This window comes from Heteronotia binoei, chromosome 3 (assembly GCF_032191835.1).
Source record: "Heteronotia binoei isolate CCM8104 ecotype False Entrance Well chromosome 3, APGP_CSIRO_Hbin_v1, whole genome shotgun sequence".
In the NCBI taxonomy this organism is placed as follows: domain Eukaryota; kingdom Metazoa; phylum Chordata; class Lepidosauria; order Squamata; family Gekkonidae; genus Heteronotia; species Heteronotia binoei.
Genome location: NC_083225.1, coordinates 146,303,658 through 146,326,308, shown reverse-complemented (window position 1 = coordinate 146,326,308; position 22,651 = coordinate 146,303,658). Strand labels below are relative to the sequence as shown.

General features: G+C 45.6%; 1 protein-coding gene across 1 annotated transcript in view; it reads right to left on the bottom strand.

Moving 5' to 3' along the window:
- Nucleotides 1–22,651, bottom strand: part of RPL24 (ribosomal protein L24) — a 362,759-nt gene that overhangs the window by 298,611 nt on the left and 41,497 nt on the right. The window lies entirely within an intron of this gene.

Below are 22,651 nucleotides of genomic sequence, written 5' to 3'. Positions count from 1 at the left end.
GAATATAATGCCAAAGAGTCTACCCTCCAAAGTAGTTATTTTCTATTGTCTGGAGTTCAGTTGTGATTCCAGGAGATCTTTAGGCTCCACCTGGAGGTTGGCTACCCTATCACTGGGTGACCTTGTGTCAGTCATTCACTCTCAGTCTAAACTACCCTACAAGTTCAGTTAATCAATCTTTATTATGGGCAGGGATCAGCAAGTTGTTTTGAGGGTATAATGGAGGAAAGGAGCCTGGACATCTTGTACTAAATAAAATAAAATGGGAACCAAACAATGGCAATAAGAGAACATAAGAACATAAGAGAAGCCATGTTGGATGAGGCCAATGGCCCATCCAGTCCAACACTCTGTGTCACACAGTGGCCAAAAAACCTAGGTGCCATCAGGAGGTCCACCAGTGGGGCCAGGACACTAGAAGCCCTCCCACTGTTGCCTCCCCAGCACCAAGAATACATAGCAACACTGTCCCAGACAGAGAGTTCCATCAATTACGCTGTGGCTAATAGCCACTGATGGACCTCTGCTCCATATGTTTATCCAATCCGCTCTTGAAGCTGTCTATGCTTGCAGCTGCCAGCACCTCCTGTGGCAGTGAATTCCATGTGTTAATCACCCTTTGGGTGGAGAAATACTTCCTTTTATCAGTTCTAACCCGACTAGTCAGCAATTTCATATATTTAACACTTTTGGAAATTGATTGAAAAAAACCAGTTTCATTCTGGCCAGTGTTCACAGTACTGTGAGAAGCCTGTCCTTGCTTCTAATCCACCTTAATTCTCAATTACATGGGAAGGGGCCGTGGCTCAGTGGTAGAACAGGTGTTTTTCATGATGAAAGCCTCAGGTTCAATCCCTGACACACCATTTGAAAGGATCCAACTGTTCGTAACATGAAAGACCCTCAAGATGCACAACCAATAGACAATACTGACCTTGAGAAACTGAGGATTTGGCAGCATCGTGAGTTCATATGACGTATGTGAGCACAACATGCCTGTTATAGCCGCACATTACAGGAGCTGACATATGAGCACAGCATTCAGTTCTAGATGAAATATAGGAGTGGAGAGGGGAAGGCTGTATCATTTAGACTTTTGAATAAAAGGATCACAATTTTATAAAAGCAATCTGACTCCACCCAGGCTAATGACAGGCTACTCCAGGGATTTCAACTGTCAGGTTATTGGTTAAAGAACCTCCCCCTCTCCAGCAAAGACTGGTTGAAAACCCATCTAAGATTAGAAGCTTACCTGATGTCTTAGATGGGATTTCAACCAGTGTTTGCTGGTCTTCATGTTTATTCAGCAGCCTATTTAAAAAGAAACTTCAGATGACTTCTTTTTTTCCCCCTGAAAGTCCTCTACTTGTGTTCTGCTCCAGTTGCAGACTGCCCTGTCTCATGCTGTAGAAAGCAGATGGGAATGAAAAGAGGCATTTCCCCCTTTACTCACTTTTAAAAGCAAAACTATATAAAGTGCACATTTAGCTTTTGAAGAGAAGAGCACAGGACAAAAAAAAGAAACAGCTGTCTGGGATATTATTTATTTAGTATGTATAAACCCACCTTTCTTCCAGCACAACTGGAATCCAAAGTGGGCAAACACCATCAATTATTACAATATAAAAATACTATAAGGCAGTGAGTTACATTGCAATTGGTTAGTCTTTTTTAGTCTAATTGTTTTAAAAACCACTATTCTACCAATCTACCAATCAATGTTAAAAAGTATGCATGAGCATTTAAGTGCTGTAGAGGAATTAACCATTAAATCAATTCACTGTAATTAAGATAAACTATTTTCATCTGGATGGCTTCCATTTTTACCTTCTTGTTCCCAGCATACCAAGGACACGACCTGGTACTACCTGTGCCCATTGAAAGCTTTCAACATAGAATGTGAACAAAGAGGCCTTTAATACCACGTCCTGAAATATTTTTTCCATTTCATTGCATTTGTTTTAAGAAATCAAACACAATTTACCTATATGTAATGCTGAACCTGGACCTTTGAGTGTGGATCAAAAAACCCACACACTGAGGCCAGGTACAGACTTGGGGGAAGGTTTGTACAAATATCTTTTATAAAAAGTTGATAGGAATTAAAAAAAACTTAAAGGTGTAACATACAGTGGGAAAAAGCACCACCATTTTGCTTAGCAACCCTCTAAGCAGTCTATCAGCAGAAGCAGCTAGAAAATGTTGCTACTGGGAATGTCAGGAGGAGGATGGTTGAGGTAATGGGGAAAGGGAGGAGGAGATGACAGAAAGGGTCACTGTTGGGTGAACTGGGCAGGTGGAGGCAGTGGCAGTAGTGTTGTGCAGAGAGGAGCTGGGCCGCCTCTCCTTCCTTCTCCCCCCTCCCAGTGTTTAAGAGAAAAATTGGAGTCCACTGGCACTTTAGACCCATGAAGTGTTCTTCAAGGTATGAGCTTTCATGTGCCTTGTAGTATGCTCTTTTGGGGAGATTTCCCTGGGAGGCCTGGGCGACAAAGAAGGGTGTGTGTGTTTTTTTCAACCAGGAGGGGTGGGGTGGTTAGTGGGCATTCCAGTAGCTATTTTTTTTTTCCAAACGATCCCTGTGCAGAATTGTTGCTGGCTGGGGTCATCTGATGATGAGAAAGGCCTTCCTTCCTTCCTTCCTTCCTTCCTTCCTTCCTTCCTTCCTTCCTTCCTTCCTTCCTTCCTTCCTTCCTTCCTTCCTTCCTTCCTTCCTTCCTTCCTTCCTTCCTTTCTTTCTTCCTTTCTTTCTTTCTTTCTTTCTTTCTTTCTTTCTTTCTTTCTTTCTTTCTTTCTTTCTTTCTTTCTTTCTTTCTTTCTTTCTTTCTTTCCCTGCAAGTGATGCTCTGTCTGTATTCTTGGTGCTGGGAGGGGGGGAAGCAACAGTGGGAGGGCTTCTAGTGCCCTGGCCCCACTGGTAGACATTTTGGTACTTTTGTATGAGAGAATTTTGGACTGGATAGTCCACTGGCCTGATCCAGCATAGCTCCTTATATGTTCTTTCTTTCCATGTCTTTCTTTTCCTCTCCTTCCATTTCATTCTTTTCCTTTCTCTTTCTTTCCTTCCATTTTTACTGGATGAAACTTTTCTGTTCATCATACTGTTGTTGCAGACATAGGAGCTCTGCCAATGAAAAGCTGGCATCGCCAGCTGGCCTTTCTATGAGATTTCTGTGTGAGTGAGTGAGAGTGAGAGGTGTGGAGCAGAAAGAGATTATTGAAGATTACTGCAGTGTATCTCAACAGCACTGGAAGTGATGGTACTGTGAACTTGGCACCATTTTACTGGTCCTGCTTTTAACAGCTGTCTGACACCAAAATTAAACTCCTCCTGTAGATATTAAAAAGGATGAAAGAAGTTCACTGGCTAAATATCTGCAAAACAGGTTGCTTTTAAAGGCATGGGAAACACAGCCAGTAAAAAGCTGCAAGCCCCTCATAAATATCCTTTTTGGGATAACTGCAGAAAAGCTTGTATGAACTTCATATAACTTGAAATTAATTTATTAATTGCACAACAATTCTTCTACCTTTCACAGCAATTTTCCAGGGTTTCAGCCAAAGTATGTAAAATAGCTGTCGAAAAATTTTCTTGAAACCAAGCAAGCTTGGTTGTAGCCTGAGGAAGGGTTTCAGTAGTAGCAGCTGAAGGAAGGGCCTACTAAATGTTTCAGCATATTTTGAGGTAGAGTAGCTGCCAGGGCCCAGTGTGGGTGATACACAGCGCTGTCATTCCTGATGGCAATAGCAATGGCACTCCCAACTGCATACACTGGCCAGTGCTGTTGAGGAAAGGGTGTGTAGGTGGTGCAGGCAATTGAACATGGGCATCATAAGAACATAAGAACATAAGAGAAGCCATGTTAGATCAGGCCAATGGCCCATCCAGTCCAACATTCTGTGTCACACAGCGGCCAAATATATATATATATATATATATATATACACACACACACAATGTGGCTAATAGCCACAGATGGACCTCTGCTCCATATTTTTATCTAACCCCCTCTTGAAGGTGGCCATGCTTGTGGACGCCACCACCTCCTGTGGCAGTGAATTCCACATGTTAATCACCCTTTGGGTGAAGAAGTACTTCCTTTTATCTGTTTTAACCTGTCTGCTCAGCAATTTCATCGAATGCCCACGAGTTCTTGTATTGTGAGAAAGGGAGAAAAGTACTTCTTTCTCTACTTTCTCCATCCCATGCATTATCTTGTAAACCTCTATCATGTCACCCCTCAGTCGACGTTTCTCCAAGCTAAAGAGCCCTAAGCGTTTCAACCTTTCTTCATAGGGAAGGTGTTCCAGCCCTCTAATCATTCTAGTTGTCCTTTTCTGAACTTTCTCCAATGCTATAATATCCTTTTTGAGGTGCGGCGACCAGAACTGCACACAGTACTCCAAATGAGACCGCACCATCGATTTATACAGGGGCATTATGATACTGGCTGATTTGTTTTCAATTCCCTTCCTAATAATTCCCAGCATGGCGTTGGCCTTTTTTATTGCAAACGCACACTGTCTTGACAGTTTCAGTGAATTATCTACCATGACCCCAAGATCTCTCTCTTGGTCAGTCTCTGCCAGTTCACACCCCATCAACTTGTATTTGTAGCTGGGATTCTTGGCCCCAATGTGCATTACTTTGCACTTGGCCACATTGAACCGCATCTGCCACGTTGACGCCCACTCACCCAGCCTCAACAGATCCCTTTGGAGTTCCTCACAATCCTCTCTGGTTCTCACCACCCTGAACAATTTAGTGTCATCCGCAAATTTGGCCACTTCACTGCTCACTCCCAACTCTAAATCATCAGGAGTGCTTGCAAGCTGGAGAAGAACAAACAAACAGATAGATGCATGTAGGTGTGGGAGTGAAAAGAGAGGACCACCCACTTTCCACCCCCATTTTGGCTCAGCATGAGTTTCAGAGAGATTTTTCTGAAAATGAAGTTACTTCAGAAGAAGAGGCATGGGAGAGTGCCATGGAAGTGACATCATAGGAAAAGGTGGAATTTTGGTTCAGTGTGCCCCGGAAGTGACTTCACTTGGCCCTTGACACCACAGGAAATGGCATAATTACTGTCTCCTGTCTCCGCCTCCAAAGTCTCTTGGCTCCACCCCCAAATTTGAGTGGGCCACGAAGGAGAAGTGTAAAAATAACCGGGCCACACGAAAGAAAAGTTTGTGAAACCCTGCACTAGACTCTTCAGAAGCCTAGGACAGTGTGAGAATCTTAGGCTCCACTTAACCATGGCTTCTTCTATGCTGGAGTCGTTATTTATGATCTGTGTGGTGAAATTGCAGAAGACCATTATTATCTTGAGGAGTCAGGTGGTATGCAGTTTCTCCATCTGTGCTTGCATTGCCTTGCAGACCTGAAGGCTTGTAGTTCCAAACATTTATCTTTGCTTTTTTCATATTTCTGGTTGATAGAGTCAATGTGGTGTAATGGTGTAGAGTGTTGGACTAGTATCGAAGAGACCCAGCTCCCCACTCATGCTATGGAAACTCACTGGGTGACCTTGGGCCAATCACACTTGATCAGCACTAACTTGTCTCACAGGGTTGTCATGAGGACAAAAATGGAGGAGAAAAGAAAGAAAGAAAGAAAGAAAGAAAGAAAGAAAGAAAGAAAGAAAGAAAGAAAGAAAGAAAGAAAGAAAGAAAGAAAGAACCCGACTTAGGTAGCATGCCATTGATAATGTACCTTGTAAAAGGAGTAGTGGGACCACAGTTATCTAGACTGGATACTTGCCATTGCTACTCAGTTGGCCTTGAGTCTGAGAAGCATCACTTCTATTAGGTTCTGTTATATATTATTACAAGCACCTATGAAATTAATGACTCTTGAGGTAGAATACAAGGTTTCCGGCGTAGCCTGATAATGGAACCTCAGTGTAGACTGAAACTGCAGAACAGTGCTGTGCAGCTGGCCAGTTCCATGTGTGTATGTGTCTGTCCATTATTGTTCTATAGGGGGTGTAAACATATTATTTTCTTGTGTTGATTCTTCTAAAGATGTGGTTTTATTCCATAGACTACCTAAGCTACTTAATAGCACCTTTCCCCCCCTCATTATCTCTGTGTTTATTGGTCCTGTATCCTTTAGAGGAAAAAGAATCACTGCCTCCTGAAAAGACTTTTGGTTGTTGATGGGATTTGTAATATTACCCTTGGATTGGAGATTCTATATAGGAAGGGCTAATAATTTCTCTCTCAATTGTTAGCCATAGTTTCCGTTTCAAACCTGATGTATATTGAAGTCCCCCTCAAGTTCTCATGTTACCTTGGGATTCTTTGTCCACCATGTTTTTTTTTAATTGGGACATGGGTAAAGCTGCTTTGGAATAACACAATACCTTTAAAAAAAATCTTTTTAAAAGTCCCGCATGTTTTCAGAGGCACTTCCAGAGAATCCTCTCCTCCTCTGCTATGTTTAAAATGCAGGCAGGGATGTAAGTGATTCTCTCTAGTTCTTTTAAAAAATCCATCCATGAACATGGGGAATGCTGCACAGGAGTAACATAATACTTAAAAAAAAATAAAAAAGTCTTTAAAAATAAGCAAACAAACAAAGCTGCCTACAGATATTTACAGAGGTATGATGTTGATGGGCCAGGTCATCCCAATGTCATCAGATCTCAGAAGCTAAGTATTTGGATGGCAGACCACCAAAGAAGCCAAGGATTGCTATGCAGAGGAAAGCAATGGTAAAGATGAAGCAGGGCAGAAGCAGCATCTGTTCAAGCCTCAAGCAACCTGAAGCAGAGGACAATGCCTGACTCAACTCAGCTGAGCCCTGCACAGGTTGAGGGGGGGGGGGTGCCCAACTGGCCTGACCAAGGTTGGGGAGGCAGTGCTCAGTGTAGGTTGTAGGTTTTCACTTGAAAAAACTGGAATATAGAAGGTTTTTCCCCTTTTAGAATAATTTCTTCATATAAAATAACATTGCCATTGATTGTCAGATATTTATAAAATCTGAGATTATTTTTTCCCACAGATTAAAACTCTCAAAGAGGTGATCCAGGTTGAAATCTATGTATCTAATTGCAGATGTCAATTGGGAGATATATGATGGAATCTTACAGCTTTATTTTAGTTTTATTAATCCATAACAGAACATGCAAATGATTCTTATATTCACATAAAATAATGAAACATCACCATCATCCCCTTCTTCAAGAAGGGGAAAAAGGAGGATTTGGGTAACTACTGACCTATCAGTTTGACAGTTATTCCTGGAAAAAGTTTTAGAACAAATAATCAAACAGTCAGTTCTTGAACATTTAGGAAGGATGGCAAGCATGGGTTTCTCAAGAATAAGTCTTGTCAGACTAACCTTATCTCTTTTTCCAAGAAAGTTACTACTTTGCTGGATCAAGGGAATGCTGTAGACATTGTGTAGATTTCGGTAAGGCTTTTGATAAGGTTCCACATAATATTCTTGTTGACAAATTAGTAAAGTGTGGTTTGTATCCTATTACTGTCAGGTGGATCTGTAACTGGTTGACAGATCACACCCAAAGAGTGCTTGTGAATGGTTCCTCATTCTCTTGGAGAGCAGTGACAAGTGGAGTGCCTCAAGGATCAGTCCTGGGAGGGACCTGTTTTGTTCAATATCTCTATAAATATTTTGGATGAAAAAAAAGAGGGAATGCTTATTCAATTTGCAGGTGGTATTAAATTGGGAGGAGTAGCAAATACAGTAGAAGACAGGATACAGGATGATCCTGACAGGCTGCAAAACTGGGCTACAGCAAATAAAATGAATGTTAACAGGGATAAGTGTAAAGTTTTGATTTGGGTAGGAAAAAATCAGATGCATAATTATAGGATGGGGGAAGACTTGCCTTGGCAGTAGTTTGTGCAAAAAGGATCTAGGGGTATTAGTGGACCATATACTGAACATGAGTCAGCAATGTGATGTAGTAGCTAAAACAGCAATTACGATTTTGGGCTGTGTCAACAGAAGTACAGTGTCCAGATCATGTGAAGTGAAGATATCAGTTTACTCTTCCCTGGTTATACCTCACCTAGAGTATTGTGTTCAGTTTTGGGCACCAAACTTTAAGAAGGGTATGGACAAGCTGGGACATGTCCAGAGGAGGCAACGAAGATGTTGAGGGGTCTGGAAACCAAGTCCTATGAGGAAAAGTTTAACGAGCTGGGTATATTTAGCCTGGAGAGGACTGAGAGGTGATATGTTCACTATCTCCAAGTACTTGAAGGGCTGTCATATAGAGGATGGTGCAGAGTTGTTTTCTGTTGCCTTAGAAAGTGGGACCAGAACCAGCAATCTTTACATCAAAAGAGTTTTTGATTTAGCATTAGGAAGAGCTTTCTGACAGAGTGGTTCCTCATTGGAACAGTCTTCCTGAGGAGGTGGTGGGCTCTCCTCCTTTGGAGCTTTTTAAACAGAGGCTAGATGATCATCTGACAGTAATGCTAATTCTGTGAATTAGGCAGATCATGAGAAGGAGGCAGGAAGGGTTGTATCAGTGCTTAGTTCTTGTGGCCCTTTCTTACACATCCAGGGAAATGCTGTTTGCCACTTTAGGGTCAGGCAGAAATTTTTCTCCAGGCCAGTTTTGGCAAGGATCCTGGAGAGGTTCCCCTCCTCCATCTTCTGGGCTTGGAGCAGGGGGCACTGAACGTGTGTGAGAGAGGTATTTGTGAGTTTTCTACATTGTGCAGGGGGTTGGACTAGATGACCCTGGGAGTCCTTTCTAACTCTGATTTTATGATTCTATGATCAGTTTACACCTGATTGGCTAATCATATTTGTTTAGCTTCATAATTGTGAAGTTTTAAATTGGGGATACCACATCTACCCTTTTCCTACTTACTTTGAGCTGTCCTCAGTATTATCTTCAGGTTTTTAATTTTCTCTTCTGTAGGCTTACTTTATTAAACAGTTAATTGCTGTCCTTTGATAAATGTACGTCTGGGTATCTTACATACTGTTTATCCAATTTTTATTAAAATTGTCCTTTTGAAACTCAAAGCTTCTTTTTTCTAAATTTACTTTATAACTTGAACTCAAGCTGTGCATTTGAATGAACATGTCTAAATTATTACATATCTTTTATTTGCTCATTTTCCCTCAAACACCAATAAAGCTAAAATGCGGTTTCCTCACATAGTTCCCTAATGCATCATAAAGTGGTCCAAAAGCATCTCACTGAACACTGATAATGAATCTTGCATTTGGAATTATATAGATCTAAACCATTGTATTTAAAAATAATCAAATCCAAAGGCTGAATCTTCTGCAGTCCTATGTAACAAAGGTTTTTCTGCAATTAGAAACAGAATTGCAATTGATGTTCCCTTTTACTTTATATTTAATGACATTTAAAACCATGCAAGCATTGTAAAACAAACAGTTTGGGATAAAATCAGACAGATCAGTTGATATTTAGCAATGGTGCTTCACGCTGCAGTCCATGCTACAATCACCTCGAGGATAGACTACTGTAATGCCCTCTACATGGGGCTACCTGACTCGGAGACTGCAGCTGGTGCAGAATGCTGCAGCACGGTTGTTAATGGGGCTCCCTCGATGGGAGCACATTCAACCGGTGCTGAAAGAGCTGCACTGGCTGCCTATAGTGTACCAAATCTGCTTCAAAGTGTTGGTACTGACCTTTAAAGCCCTATATGGCCAAGGACCTGTCTATCTAAGGGACCGTCTTTCCCCTTATATACCCCAGAGAGCACTGCATTCAGCAAGTCAACATCGGTTATCCATCTCCGGACCAAGGGAGGCCAGATTATGCTCTACATGGCAAGGGCCTTCTCTGTGGCAGCCCCTAATCTGTGGAACACACTCCCAGAGGCCATGAGAGCCCTGTGGGATCTCTCCCAATTCCACAGGGCCTGTAAAACTGAGCTTTTCTGGCAGGCCTACAGCAACTGATCTGTGAGGAGCTGCCACCATTATGTCGCTGAATATTACCATCTATCTATAAGATATTTAATAGAGTAAGACAAAGAATCAAGAACCAATGTGAAGACACCTAATAGAGTAAAATAAAGAATTAAGAACCAAAATGAAGCTGGACTGCCTATGTGAGCACCATTTTTAAGCTCTAACTTATAAATTGTTTTATATGTGTTTTAATTTTATAATCATAACATTGTACTGCTGTATTATGATTGTGAGCTGCCCAGAGTCCATACATGGAGTGGGCTGCATACAAATTTAAAGTAAGTAAATAAATAAAAATATTTTGTTGCAATTCATTTCAATCTTAGGCCAGCACTGCAGACAACATTTTACAATTGTAGCTTTAGCAAACTTAGTAGCTAATCAAAACTGTCAATATGACTCTGCCTTGTGTTCAGATAGGCATCCTACTGGTATAATGAATTTTATTAAGTAGCAAAGAGTTGACTCTTCTGTTAAAGCTTGTTGTGAGGACAAAGAGGAATATAATGAACACTCACAAAGATTTGATATTGAGATAGTCTTCTGATATATGTACATAAGCTATTCCAAATACCCCCCCCCCCGCTCTAACATCTTCATAAAATCCCAGAAACAGCATATTGTATTATTTCTTAGCTGATATCCCCAGGGTGTGTACTTTGGCCCAATTCACAATGTCCACATCTTCCAAATAGACTTTGAGCAGATGTGTTCAGGTAGTTCTGGGAGTTCACTGCTGGGAACTTCATTGCTAGGAATTTACATAAATACATGAAATGAGGGACACTGGGTACATTCACACACACTAAATAATGCACTTTGCAACTGGATTTTCACTGTGTAAGAATAGCAAACAGTCCACTTGCAAATAGTCATTGTGTGAAAGCTCAGAGCCCTGAGTCCACCATAGGTGTAGGAAGGTATAAATGTGGGTCCTCAGCCAAGGCACCCAGTAGCTAAGCCTTTTTGTTCAGCATGAACAGAGAAATGGGGTAGCTCAGAGCCCTGAGTCCACCTAATACCCAACCCCCACCAGGGGAGAGATAGTCACAATCAGGAATAAATACAGGTGCTCTCCATTCCTCTCTGCCTAACTGCCAGCACCCAACAGAGGAGAGGGTGTGGAGATGAGCTGAGGGAATATATATCATTCTGATCCCATAGAGCAGAATGAGAATTCTGCTATCGGCAGCCAGCAGTGCTGTTAAGCTTTGGCGGGCCCCTACTAGTGTTTCTAAGGCTGGATAATTCCGCTCCCCTGTTGCTTTAAGTTTGGTAAACATTTTGATTGAGCAGAGACAATCTGTCTGGAAATATATCCATTCAGGAACCACCAGGAACTACTTGAAAGTTTGTACAAAGTTCATGCCGATTGACCTGCCACAAACTTAGCTTCACGAACTGTACTGGCCAAAATTAGACAGCTTTAGTTTGTATGCCAGTTTGTGCTCATCCCTACTCTCTAGCCAAGACCCAAACTTCAGCATCACTGTGATGTATTTCCATACTGACCCAATATTGAATAGCAAACATTTCTTCTGAAAACCCAGCTTGATGAGATAATTAAAACTGCTTCTAACACACCTCAAGACTTCCCCTACTTTTCTTAGTTAGTAGTGTTCCCAGGACATAGGAACTCTCTCCATAGTATCTGTGGCCAGCCACAGTGCAACCCTTTTAGCTCATCTGAATGTCTTTCCACTTTCTCCAAGGAATCTTTTGTTTCCTGCTAAAGCAAAAACATGTTCTTTGGTTTCTTTGTTTGTTCTGTTTAAATTCTATTCTTTGCTTAAATTGGTCATTAAATTAATTGTTAAATTGTATTTTGATTTTTTTTTTTCTGCAAAGGGACTTTGGGTCGTTTAAGGGAACAAAGTGGCATAAAAATCCCCCTTACCTCAGGGGAAAACTCCTGTTCCCCTCACAGATATTTGATTTCCTGCTTCTTTTCCACTTTGAATCTTGTAATGTACTGGGAGACGAGACGTGGTAAAGGCATTGGTCTTTAATCGCTGGTACATTACAGAACTGGGGAACACGCGGCCGGGTCCGCTAATATATACATGCACCCCGGATCAACCCCCCTGCTGGCCAGCCCAATCCTGGCCAGTTAAACTTCCCGCGCTTGGTCTTGATTGGCGGTGACTTTTCCCGCGCTGCGCCAGGTAACCCGAGGACGTCCCGGCTTGCGCGGCGCGGGTGCAGAGTCCGATACTCAACACTCCTCCCCCCTTAGTTTAAACCACATAGTCCCGGAGGTACGCCGGTGCTCTCCGTTCCCGTGTCGATCTCCTCGGGGTCGCTCTTGGTGCGGAGGCTGGTTCCGTTGTGGGCGATGCTGCTTCTGGCTGCGGGATGTTGGGGTCTGTTTCAGGCTCCGGCTCTGGTTCGGTGTCTCTGGGGGCGTCATAAGTGGGTAGTTCCTGTATTGGCGAGCGCCCTTCCGGACCTTCGGTTGCCCGCGGTTCCCTATTCCCTACCTCCTCTGTTTCTTCGGGTAGGGTGCGGCGGCGCAGCTGATCTATGTGCCGCCTTAGTACCTGGCCCCCCTCGGTGGTCACCTCGTATGACCTGGAACCTGTCACCCTAAGGACTCTCCCCGCGACCCACTCGGGACCGCTTGCGAAGTTCTTCGCGTATACCGGGTCACCCGGAAAGAACCCCCGCACCGCCTCCCGGACCTCTGGGGACCCGCGGACCTCGGGGGCCCGGTCGGGGTGCAGCCTGTCTAGGCGTGTTGTCAGTTTCCTCCCCATAAGCAGTTCTGCGGGGCTGGATCCCGTTATAGGGTTTGGGGTGATCCTGTTGTGGAACAGGAAGGCTGAGAGGCGGTGGTCCCAATCCCCTTGTACTATTCTCCCCAGTGCTTCCTTGGTGGTCCGCACCATCCGCTCTGCCTGGCCGTTGGTGGCCGGATGGAAGGGTGCGGATCTTATGTGTCGTATGAGGTACCTCTCCGTGAACTCCCGGAATTCCCGGGAGGTGAATGCAGTACCGTTATCCGTCACCAGGGTGTCTGGGATCCCGTGCGTGCATAGGACCCTCCTGAGTGCCCGGACGGCTGCTGCTGTGGAGGTCGAGGCTACTGGAATCACCTCCAGCCATTTTGTGTAGGCATCCACAAGTATAAAAAAGATTTGGCCCTGATACGGGCCTGCAAAATCTAAGTGGAGGCGGGACCATGGTCGCCTGTTAGACTCCCATCTGTGGACCGGGGCTGATGGGGGATCGGGCCGGGATTCTTGGCAGGGTTGGCACCTCCTCACCCACCCCTCTATCTCCTCATCCATGCCCGGCCACCACACATAACTACGGGCCAGGGCTTTCATCCTCACGATGCCCGGGTGGGTCTCGTGGAGGTCTTCCAGCACCTGCTTGCGCAAGGGGGGGGGAACCACCACCCGGCTGCCCCAAAGCACACACCCCTTGTGGGTTGATAGCTCGTCCTTCCTGGACGCGAATGGCCTGAACGCGTCTTCGACTTTGCCTGATGGCCACCCCCTCCCCACCCAGTCCCTGACCCGTGCCAGGATGCGGTCCCTCCCTGTTGCCCGAGCCACCTCCGCCGCGTGCAGGGGGCGCTCGGGGAGCGATTCAATGAGCATTACCCCATGTGCAGGGGCGGGATCCGGTTCTGTCATGGGGAGCGGCAGGCGGCTGAGGGCATCGGCGTGTCCCATGGCTTTACCCGGGCGGTGGACCAGTTCATACGTGTAGGAGTTCAGGAACTGGTTCCACCTCAGGACCCTCTGGGATAGGATTTGGGGGGTCTGACGGTCTGGAGCTAGGAGGCCCAGGAGCGGCTTGTGGTCCGTGGCGATGGTGAAACGCCTACCGTAGAGGTAGTCGTTGAACTTGTGCACCCCCGCCACGATCGCCAAGGCCTCCTTGTCAATTTGAGCGTAGTTCCGCTCCGCTGGAGATAGAGTCCGTGAATAGTACGCGACTGGCACTTCCCTCCCGTCCGGGAGTTGGTGCCCCAAAACCGCTCCTACTCCGTAGGGGGAGGTGTCGCAAGCTAGGATCAGGGGTAGGTTTTCGTCGTAGTGGTGAAGTACCGCGTTAGAGACCAAGAGGTCCTTCACTGCTTGGAACGCCGCGGCTTGGCGTTGGCCCCAGACCCACGGGGCCTGTTTATCCAGCAAACGGTGCAACGGTTCCGCTACGGCGGCTTTGTGCGGTAGGAACGTGTGATAAAAGTTCAACAATCCTAAAAAACTCTGTAGTTCTGCCTTGCATTTGGGCGCAGGAGCCTGGACTATGGCCCTGGTCTTGTCCGCCGTCGGGTGTATCCCCGCCGCGTCCACGGCGAACCCCAGGAACTCCACTCGCGGGACCCCTAACAAACATTTCTCCTTTTTGACTCTCAGCCCCGCCGCTTGGAACCGCCTGAGGACCTCGCGCAGGCGGCAGCAGAACTCTCCTTCATTGGGGCGGCGATTAAAACGTCGTCAAAGAAGGGTTGAACTCCGGGGATCCCTTTAAGGAGAGAGTCCATTATGCTCTGGAATATCCCCGGAGCCACACTGACCCAGAACTGCAGCCGTTTAACCCTGAACGCGCCCCTGTGGGTCACGATCGTCTGCGCCTCCGCTGTCTTAGCGTCGACCGGCAGTTGCTGGTATGCTTGTGCTAAGTCCAGCTTCCCAAAAACCTTCGCCCCGGCTAGCGCTGCTAGGACGTGGCTGACCACCGGGACTGGGTAGGGGTTGTCTTGTAGCGCCTTATTGATCGTGCACTTGTAGTCAGCGCAGATCCTCACCTCCCCATTGGGTTTGACGGGCGTTACTATGGGGGTTTCCCATTCCGCGTATGTTACCGGTTCTAGGACGCCCTGGGCCGTTAGGCGGTCCAGTTCTGCCTCTATTTTCGGCTTAAGGGCGAACGGGACGCGCCTCGCTTTAAGCCTTATGGGCCTGACCATTGGGTCAATCGGTAGGGTGATGGGCGGACCCTTATAGCTCCCCAAAGACCCATCAAAGACCTCGGGGAACTCTCGGCAGACCCCGTCGAAATTGCTTGCCTGCAAGTGGTCCACCCCCACCAGCTGGATCCCCAGGGGATTGAACCAAGCCAACCCTAGAAGTGTGGTCAGTTGGCGCTTGACTACTAGGATGTCCAGGGGCCCTCTGAAACCCCTTCTTTCCACATGCACCCGGGCCCACCCCACGATGTGTACTGGGTTCTTCTGAAAGTCCCTCAGTACGAAGTCCGCTGGCCTCGTTTGAAGGCGGCGGTGGGGGCATAGTTTCTTGAGGGTTTCCTCCGAAATGATGGAGATGGAGGAACCCGAGTCCACTTCCATGGTGCAGGGGGCGCCCTCGATTAGGACTGACATTTTGACCTTGTCTGGGGCCGATAGGGGCAAGTTCAATACCTGCAGAGTGGTGGATGCCGTCGTGTGGGTGTCCAGGGAGTCGTGATGCGCTGATGGTTGTCGGCGGCTGTTCTTGGCCCGGCAAGCCCGAGCGATGTGGCCCGTCTTTCCGCAGCTGCGGCAGTCCAGGTTGCGGTACGGGCAGTCCCGGCGCTCGTGGGGGTCGCCGCAGCTGGCGCACCTGGGACCGGTGGTGGCGGTGGCCCTCTCCGTCGCTCGCTGTCTAGTGGGGGCCCTTGTGTCCGTTCTTTGGGGCCGCCGGAGTTGAAACGCTTCTTCCTCTGTTCGGTCTTCTGGCTCCGTTTCCCCTTGGTGGACTGCTTCACCTCGTGGCTGGCCGAACGCCTTGGTGGCCCTCTCGAAGGCCGTTGCCTCGTTGAAGGCTTGTTGTAGCGTTAGCTCCTCCTTCGCGAAGAGCTTCTGCTGCAATCGCTCGTCGCGGAGGCCCCAGACGAAACGGTCCCGCAGGGCTTCGTCCCTTTTGTCAAAGTTGCAATTTCCGGCGATCTGCCGAAGGGCCGCCAGGTAGACCGCCGCTGTCTCCCCCGACTTTTGGTCCCTCTTGTGGAAGAGGAATCGGCGGGCGACGATGGACGGTTGGGGTGAAAAGTGGCCCGTGAGGAGCCTCACGATTTCCCGGTAGGTCCTCTCCGTCAGCTTAGCTGGAGCGGAGAGACCTCGTGCGATCTCGAAGGTCTCTTCGCCACAGACGCTCAGCAGGACGTCTCTCTTTCTCTCGTCATCGTCGATCAGGTTCGCCCGCAGGTAGCACTCGACCCTTTCGGTGTAGGTCTCCCATCTCTCGGGGTGCTCCGGGTTGAATTCCGCAAGATGGCCCGTCGTTACGCTCGAGTTCGCCATGGTGGCGGCGGGCTGCCCGATCCTGCGGTCTCTCGCCTTCCTCGTCTCCGGCCGGACCTATCTAGATCCCACCTTCGTCGCCAGTGTAATGTACTGGGAGACGAGACGTGGTAAAGGCATTGGTCTTTAATCGCTGGTACATTACAGAACTGGGGAACACGCGGCCGGGTCCGCTAATATATACATGCACCCCGGATCAACCCCCCTGCTGGCCAGCCCAATCCTGGCCAGTTAAACTTCCCGCGCTTGGTCTTGATTGGCGGTGACTTTTCCCGCGCTGCGCCAGGTAACCCGAGGACGTCCCGGCTTGCGCGGCGCGGGTGCAGAGTCCGATACTCAACAAATCTCAAACTTGGGTTGCTGGTTTAAACCCTGGCCTGGCAATGGGAGGGTGGGGGGTGAGGGAATGACACTGCACTGGCACCATGATGTCAGTTTCGGCAAATACCTGGGAATGACATCACATTGCCAGCACAATGTCGATGTGATACTTAAGGATTTGCCCAAATACTACAGCTCGGCATCAACATCACACTATCAATGTGATGTCAATTCCAGGTATTCACCAGGCAGAGAATTTCAGGCAACTTTATTTTAAAAACCTTCCCCTCCCTCTCCCACTAGGCCTCAGGAGGGAGGGAGACTTGTTGGGAGACCTGATTTTCTTATACTGCTGCTCAATTGCTAGACAACATGTGGCTCAGGTTGGTTTCAGCATCCTGGGGCTCTCATTTCAGCCACAGCAAGGCAGCGAAAAATGATCAGACTTCTCATTTTGGTACATTCTGCAGCAGTTTAAAGTCATAAACTTATGATATGCAGTTCTTATGGCTATTCGCAGTAGTACACACTGCTGGTCTACTCCAGTGTGCATAACTAAAGTTACCAAGAGAAGCATGGGACATGCACTGAACCACATAGAAGCCTAAAATATCGTTTACCTAGATAATACTGTCTTCATTTACTGATATTTTTAATTTTAGTTTCAAGCTGATACCTCCCCCACAAAATGCTTAACTCATACGATTTTCTCATCAGAAACTGAACAATAATTTTCTTCTTTATATTAAAAATGTGAAATTGCAAAAGCACCTTCTGCAAGAGTTTTTAGAGCCTTTCTCTCTCACACACACACTCTGTACGTGTTTCTGCATGCTCTGTTCCAATAAGACAGATGGAGTAGGCTTGCCCTCTGGTGGCTGGAGACCATAGAAACCGGAGCAATCTAAGGCACTTGACAAGTTAAGCAAACACTTAACTTCTAATAAAATACATTTTCAAAAAGGAAACACAGAATGGAAGAAAGATGGGTACTGGGTACCCCCTCAAAACCCCAACTCCCTTAAAACCAAGATTTCTTTCTTTCTTTCTTTCTTTCTTTCTTTCTTTCTTTCTTTCTTTCTTTCTTTCTTTCTTTCTTTCTTTCTTTCTTTCTTTCTTTCTTTCTTTCTTTCTTTCTTTCTTTCTTTCTTTCTTTCTTTCTTTCCTTATTGTCCAGAAGGACCTGTTACAACAAGTAGATGATTTCCTGAAAACTTCAGGTAAGGTTTCAGATCTCCTTGTGGGAACCAATGTGTACTAGCAACTGTGAAAATTTTGGCACATCAATGTAACAGTACAGCGTTCTCATTCTCATCCCAAATAATTAAGCTTAGATGACCTCAAGCAGTGCTTATAATCTCCCAAACCACCATTCAACTGGTGGAATCAACTACCAGAGGAAGTGAGGGCCTTGCGGGACCTTGCCTAGTTCCGCAAGGCCTGTAAGACCACTCTCTTCTGGTTGGCTTTCAACTGATGCTGAGCCTTGCATCGTAGGGAAATTGAAGAAATACTTTCACCATTGAAACTATATAACATCTAAGAGACTAGCATCAAATTATTCCGACTGTTTTAATTATTGGATGTGTAATTTTATAATATGTATGGATTTTAATTGGTTGTTGTGGTTTTATACTGTGAGCTGTCCTGAACCTGCTTCGGCGGGGAGGGTGGGATATAAATCAAATAAAGTAAAGTAAGTAAGTAAAGTAACCAAGGAAATAAATTTATCATAATCATTGCCAGACCCTTTCCAAATGGCAATTGTATGGTTAAACCCAGATTTGGGTCAAATGGATGACTTAGCATGAAAACAGTAAGCATCTACCTGAAATGTATAACTTCTCACAGCCTGAAGATAAAATGGTATTTGTGCTTACCCAAAATCAGACTGGGTAGGATTTATATAATGCAGTGCCCATCCTTTAAGAAAGGTGCTGCAATTTTGTAACATTTTGACAGCACAGATGTATTAACCTACTTATATGGCAAAAATCTATGTTTGACCCACAGTAGCTTTGAATCTTTTGAAGGATGGATGGTGTGAGGGACCAGTCAGGATCAGCTTGGGGATGACCACTATGAATTTTTTTATCACCTTCACCCAGTACCTCAGGCACACCAAATAAAATCTCATCAGAAAAGTAACTAGGCACCAGACTTTTTGAAGTTCAAAACCACAAAGAATATTTATTGATTCACAAGAAGCAAGCGAGGGAGTAAAATAATTATTATTTATAATCAAATCAGTTGTCAGGCAGGAGTTCAACTGAACAGACAATCTCTAATCACCAGAGATTTGGCAGGCTGAATTATTCTCTCTCTCTCTCGGCTTGACTTCGCGAACGAAGATTTAAGAAGGGTGCAGTAGTCCACGTCTGCTGCAGGCTCGCTGGTGGCTGACAAGACCAATGCGGGACAGGCAGATCCGGCCACAGTGGCTGCAGGGAAAAGTCTGATTTGGAGTTGGTGCTGTAGCAGTACGATTCTTCCTTAATCTCCTTTTGTCCTCAAGACCAGCTATGCGTGCGTTCTCAAAGGAAGAGACAGCCTGGTGGATGGTGTGCCTCCATGCTTTGCGATCTGAGGCTAGGTCAGACCACTGGTGATGGTTGATGCGACAGGTGCCAAGGGATTTCTTCAAGGAGTCCTTGTACCTCTTCTTTGGTGCCCCTCTATTTCGATGGCCAGTGGAGAGTTCGCCATACAGGGCAGGCGGTGGTTTTCCATCCTAGAAATATGCCCTGCCCAGCGCAGCTGCGTCTTCAACAGCAGTGCCTCGATGCTGGTAACCTCCGCCCGCTTGAGAACTTCAGTGTTGGTCACAAAGTCACTCCAGTGGATGTTGAGGATGGTGTGAAGGCAGCGCTGATGAAAGCGCTCAAGGAGTCGCAGGTGATGACGGTATAAAACCCACGATTCGGAGCCGTAGATGAGGGTTGTCATCACAACCGCTTTGTAAACATTGATCTTTGTGCCTTTTTTCAGATGCTTGTTGCTCCACACTCTTTTGTGCAGTCGGCCAAAGGCACGGTTTGCCTTTGCCAGCCTGTTGTCAATCTCCTTGTCGATCTTAGCATCTGAGGAGATGATGCACCCCAGGTAGCTGAACTGCTGGACTGTCTTCAGAACTGATTCACCCACAGTGATGCAGGGAGGGTGATAATCTTCCTGGGGTTCAGGCTGGTGGAGAACTTCTGTCTTCTTCAGACTAACTTCTAGGCCGAATAGCTTGGCAGCCTCTGCAAAGCAGGACAATATATGCTGCAGAGCTGATACCGAGTGGGAGACGAGTGCAGCATCATCAGCAAACAGTAGCTCTCGGATGAGTTTTTCCATTGTCTTGGAGTGGGCCTTTAGTCGCCTCAGGTTGAACAGGCTGCCATAGGTGCGATAGGAGATGTAGACACCATCATCATCATCTAGATCTACTGCGGCTCTTTGAAGCATCATGCTAAAGAAGATCGTAAAGAGAGTTGGTGCGAGAACGCAGCCTTGCTTTACACCTGTGCCTATTGGGAAGGTCTCCGAGAGGTCGTTGCAGTGTCTGACTTGGCCTCGCTGGTCTTCATGTAGCTGGATGATCATGCTGAGGAACCTTGGGGGACATCCTAAACGTTCCAAGATTTGCCACAGGCCTTTCCTGCTAACGGTATCGAAAGCTGCAGATCTCTTCTTCGCCAGTAAATCTTGGATCTCTTGATTGTTCTCATCAAACCAGTCCTTGTTCTTCCTTGTGGAGAAACCGAGGACTTCTTCAGAGATCTGCAGGACGGTAGTTTTTAGGTGTTCCCAGAGTGCTTCTGGAGAAGGGTCTGTGGGGCAACTGGGGTCCTCAATTCTTGACTGGAGTTTTGCCTGGAAGGCAGCTTTAACTTCAGCTGACTGGAGACTGCCAACCTGAAACTTCCTCCGAGGGATACCTCCTCTCCTGGGTGTGGGTTTAAAGTGAAGACGGAGATTGCAGCGTACAAGATGATGATCTGTATGACATTCTGCACTGGGCATTACTCGGGTGCCTTCAGTACCCAGACTGAACTAAAAGTTGTGAGGCATTTCCCCCCCCACACAAGCCTCTTGACAAATTTATACTTTTGGCAACCATGCTGCGATTCAGCCAATCAGCGCAAGCTGTTCCCAGCTACCAGGCTAACTGCCTTAGTCCATTACAGATGGCTTTCTTTCCTCCTTGCTGAGAGTAATATCTAGTCCTATTTGCATGGCTTCACATTGTCATGAACAGCAAAATGTCATTTAACTATCCCTGCATATACTAATATCTTTTTAGCTACAGAATACAGATGTTAATGTGGTCTACACCTTATGACTCTTTTCAAATGGTTTAAATTAGGATTCTTTGGCTATCACGATTCTGTCTACATGGTAAGGGTCTGGTTTAACAAGTGCTTTAGCAGCAGTACAGTTTAGAAGTGGCAGGGTTCATTTTTGCATAAAAATTTCCCACCTAATTTAAATAAGCCTTCCCTCTGTTAGGTGACTATAGCTTCCCCATCTGTCACTGATTGTATAACTTGATATTCTAGAAATCACTGCACAGCCTTCTTTGCCAATGCTAAATGATAAAGTTTTTACAAGTCTATTGTTTAGATTATTTTTTAAAAATGTTATAATACAGGTGGCACAAAACATACTTGTTCCAATAAAGTGGGGTTTACTTCTGAGTAAACATAGTTAAATTGGCCAATGTAACTGGCAACATTTGGATTCTCTAAATACCAAGCTGAAGCCATGTGTACAAACTTATTTTTCTGAGAATGTTTGTCCGTGTTCCTTGGTGTTTCCGTTTTATGTGGTAAAGTTCTTCAATGTCAGTTACCTAAGTTTCCTGAGATCTCTTGACTGAAGATTCCAGGGTTGGAACCTGAGATTTCTGTATGCAAAACTTCAGATCAATGGTCCATCCATTTCAGTATCATTGACTGACTGATTGGCAGTGGCTCTCCCAGTTTTCATGCAGAGTCTTTCCTTATGTTACCTATGTGACCTGAGATTCCAGAGTTGGAACCTGAGATTTTCTGCATGCAAAACATGGACTCCACCACTGAACCACAGTCCCACAAGAGATGCTTTCATCACTCACCATTGGGAAAAAAAACCCAACTTCTACGTGGGGAAACTATTGTGATTATTCATGCACATCTACAAATGGGAAGTCAGAATGAGAAGCAATACTGAAAATTACTTGGAGGAAATATGACCTACATTGCCATTTTAGGCAGAGTTACATCATTCTAAGCTGACTTTCATGGCCTTAAAAGTGTGCTAATCTTAGGCTCAGGAGTTTTGCTATGCAAATCAGTAATGGGGATTTCTAGAGACATTCCATGGTAAAAAGAATGTCGACAGAATCTACCACACTTTCAGCTTTCAGCTTGTGTTGAAAGTGGAGGACTGTACTCTGTCTCATTTCTCAGACTTCAGAGGGGGCAACTATAGAGTTAAAGATACAGAGAAGTCATGACACAAGGGATCCCCTCTCCTTTCAGTCTGCTGCTATCCGTTTGATGAGTAGACCGATAATCTTAGGCAGGGCTTTTTTTGTAGAAAAAGCTCAGCAGGAACTCATTTACATATTAGGCCACAATCCCTGATGTCACCATTGTTTCACACAGGGCTTTTGTTGTAAAAAAAAAATCTGGCAGGAACTTGCTTGCTTATTAGGCCACACCCCCTGATGCCAAGCCAACTGCAACTGCATTCCTGCTCAAAAAAAGCCCTGCTATCAGGGTCTTTCCTTCCTTTCTCACACATTGTTCTCTTACCGTCTTGGCACCATGAGAGCAGAATGCAATTCTTGCATCTCTAATAATAATAATAATGATAATGATAATAATAATAAATTTTTTTATTTATATCCCACCTTCCCCGCCGGAGCAGGCTCAGGGTGGCTCACAACATATTAATCCATTATACAATAAAATCATACAATTCAATAGTTATACATTATAAAACCAACATTTAAAACATTTCTATTTAAAATTAACATTTCTGGTGCTATGTTGTAAATTTAATTATGATTGTAATGGCGGGAAAACACCTACAGCGAGTCTATCAATGGCTCAATAATCAAGCGAAGGCCATCTTAAAAAGAATGGTCTTGCAGGCCTTGTGGAATTGCTCAAGACTCCGCAGGG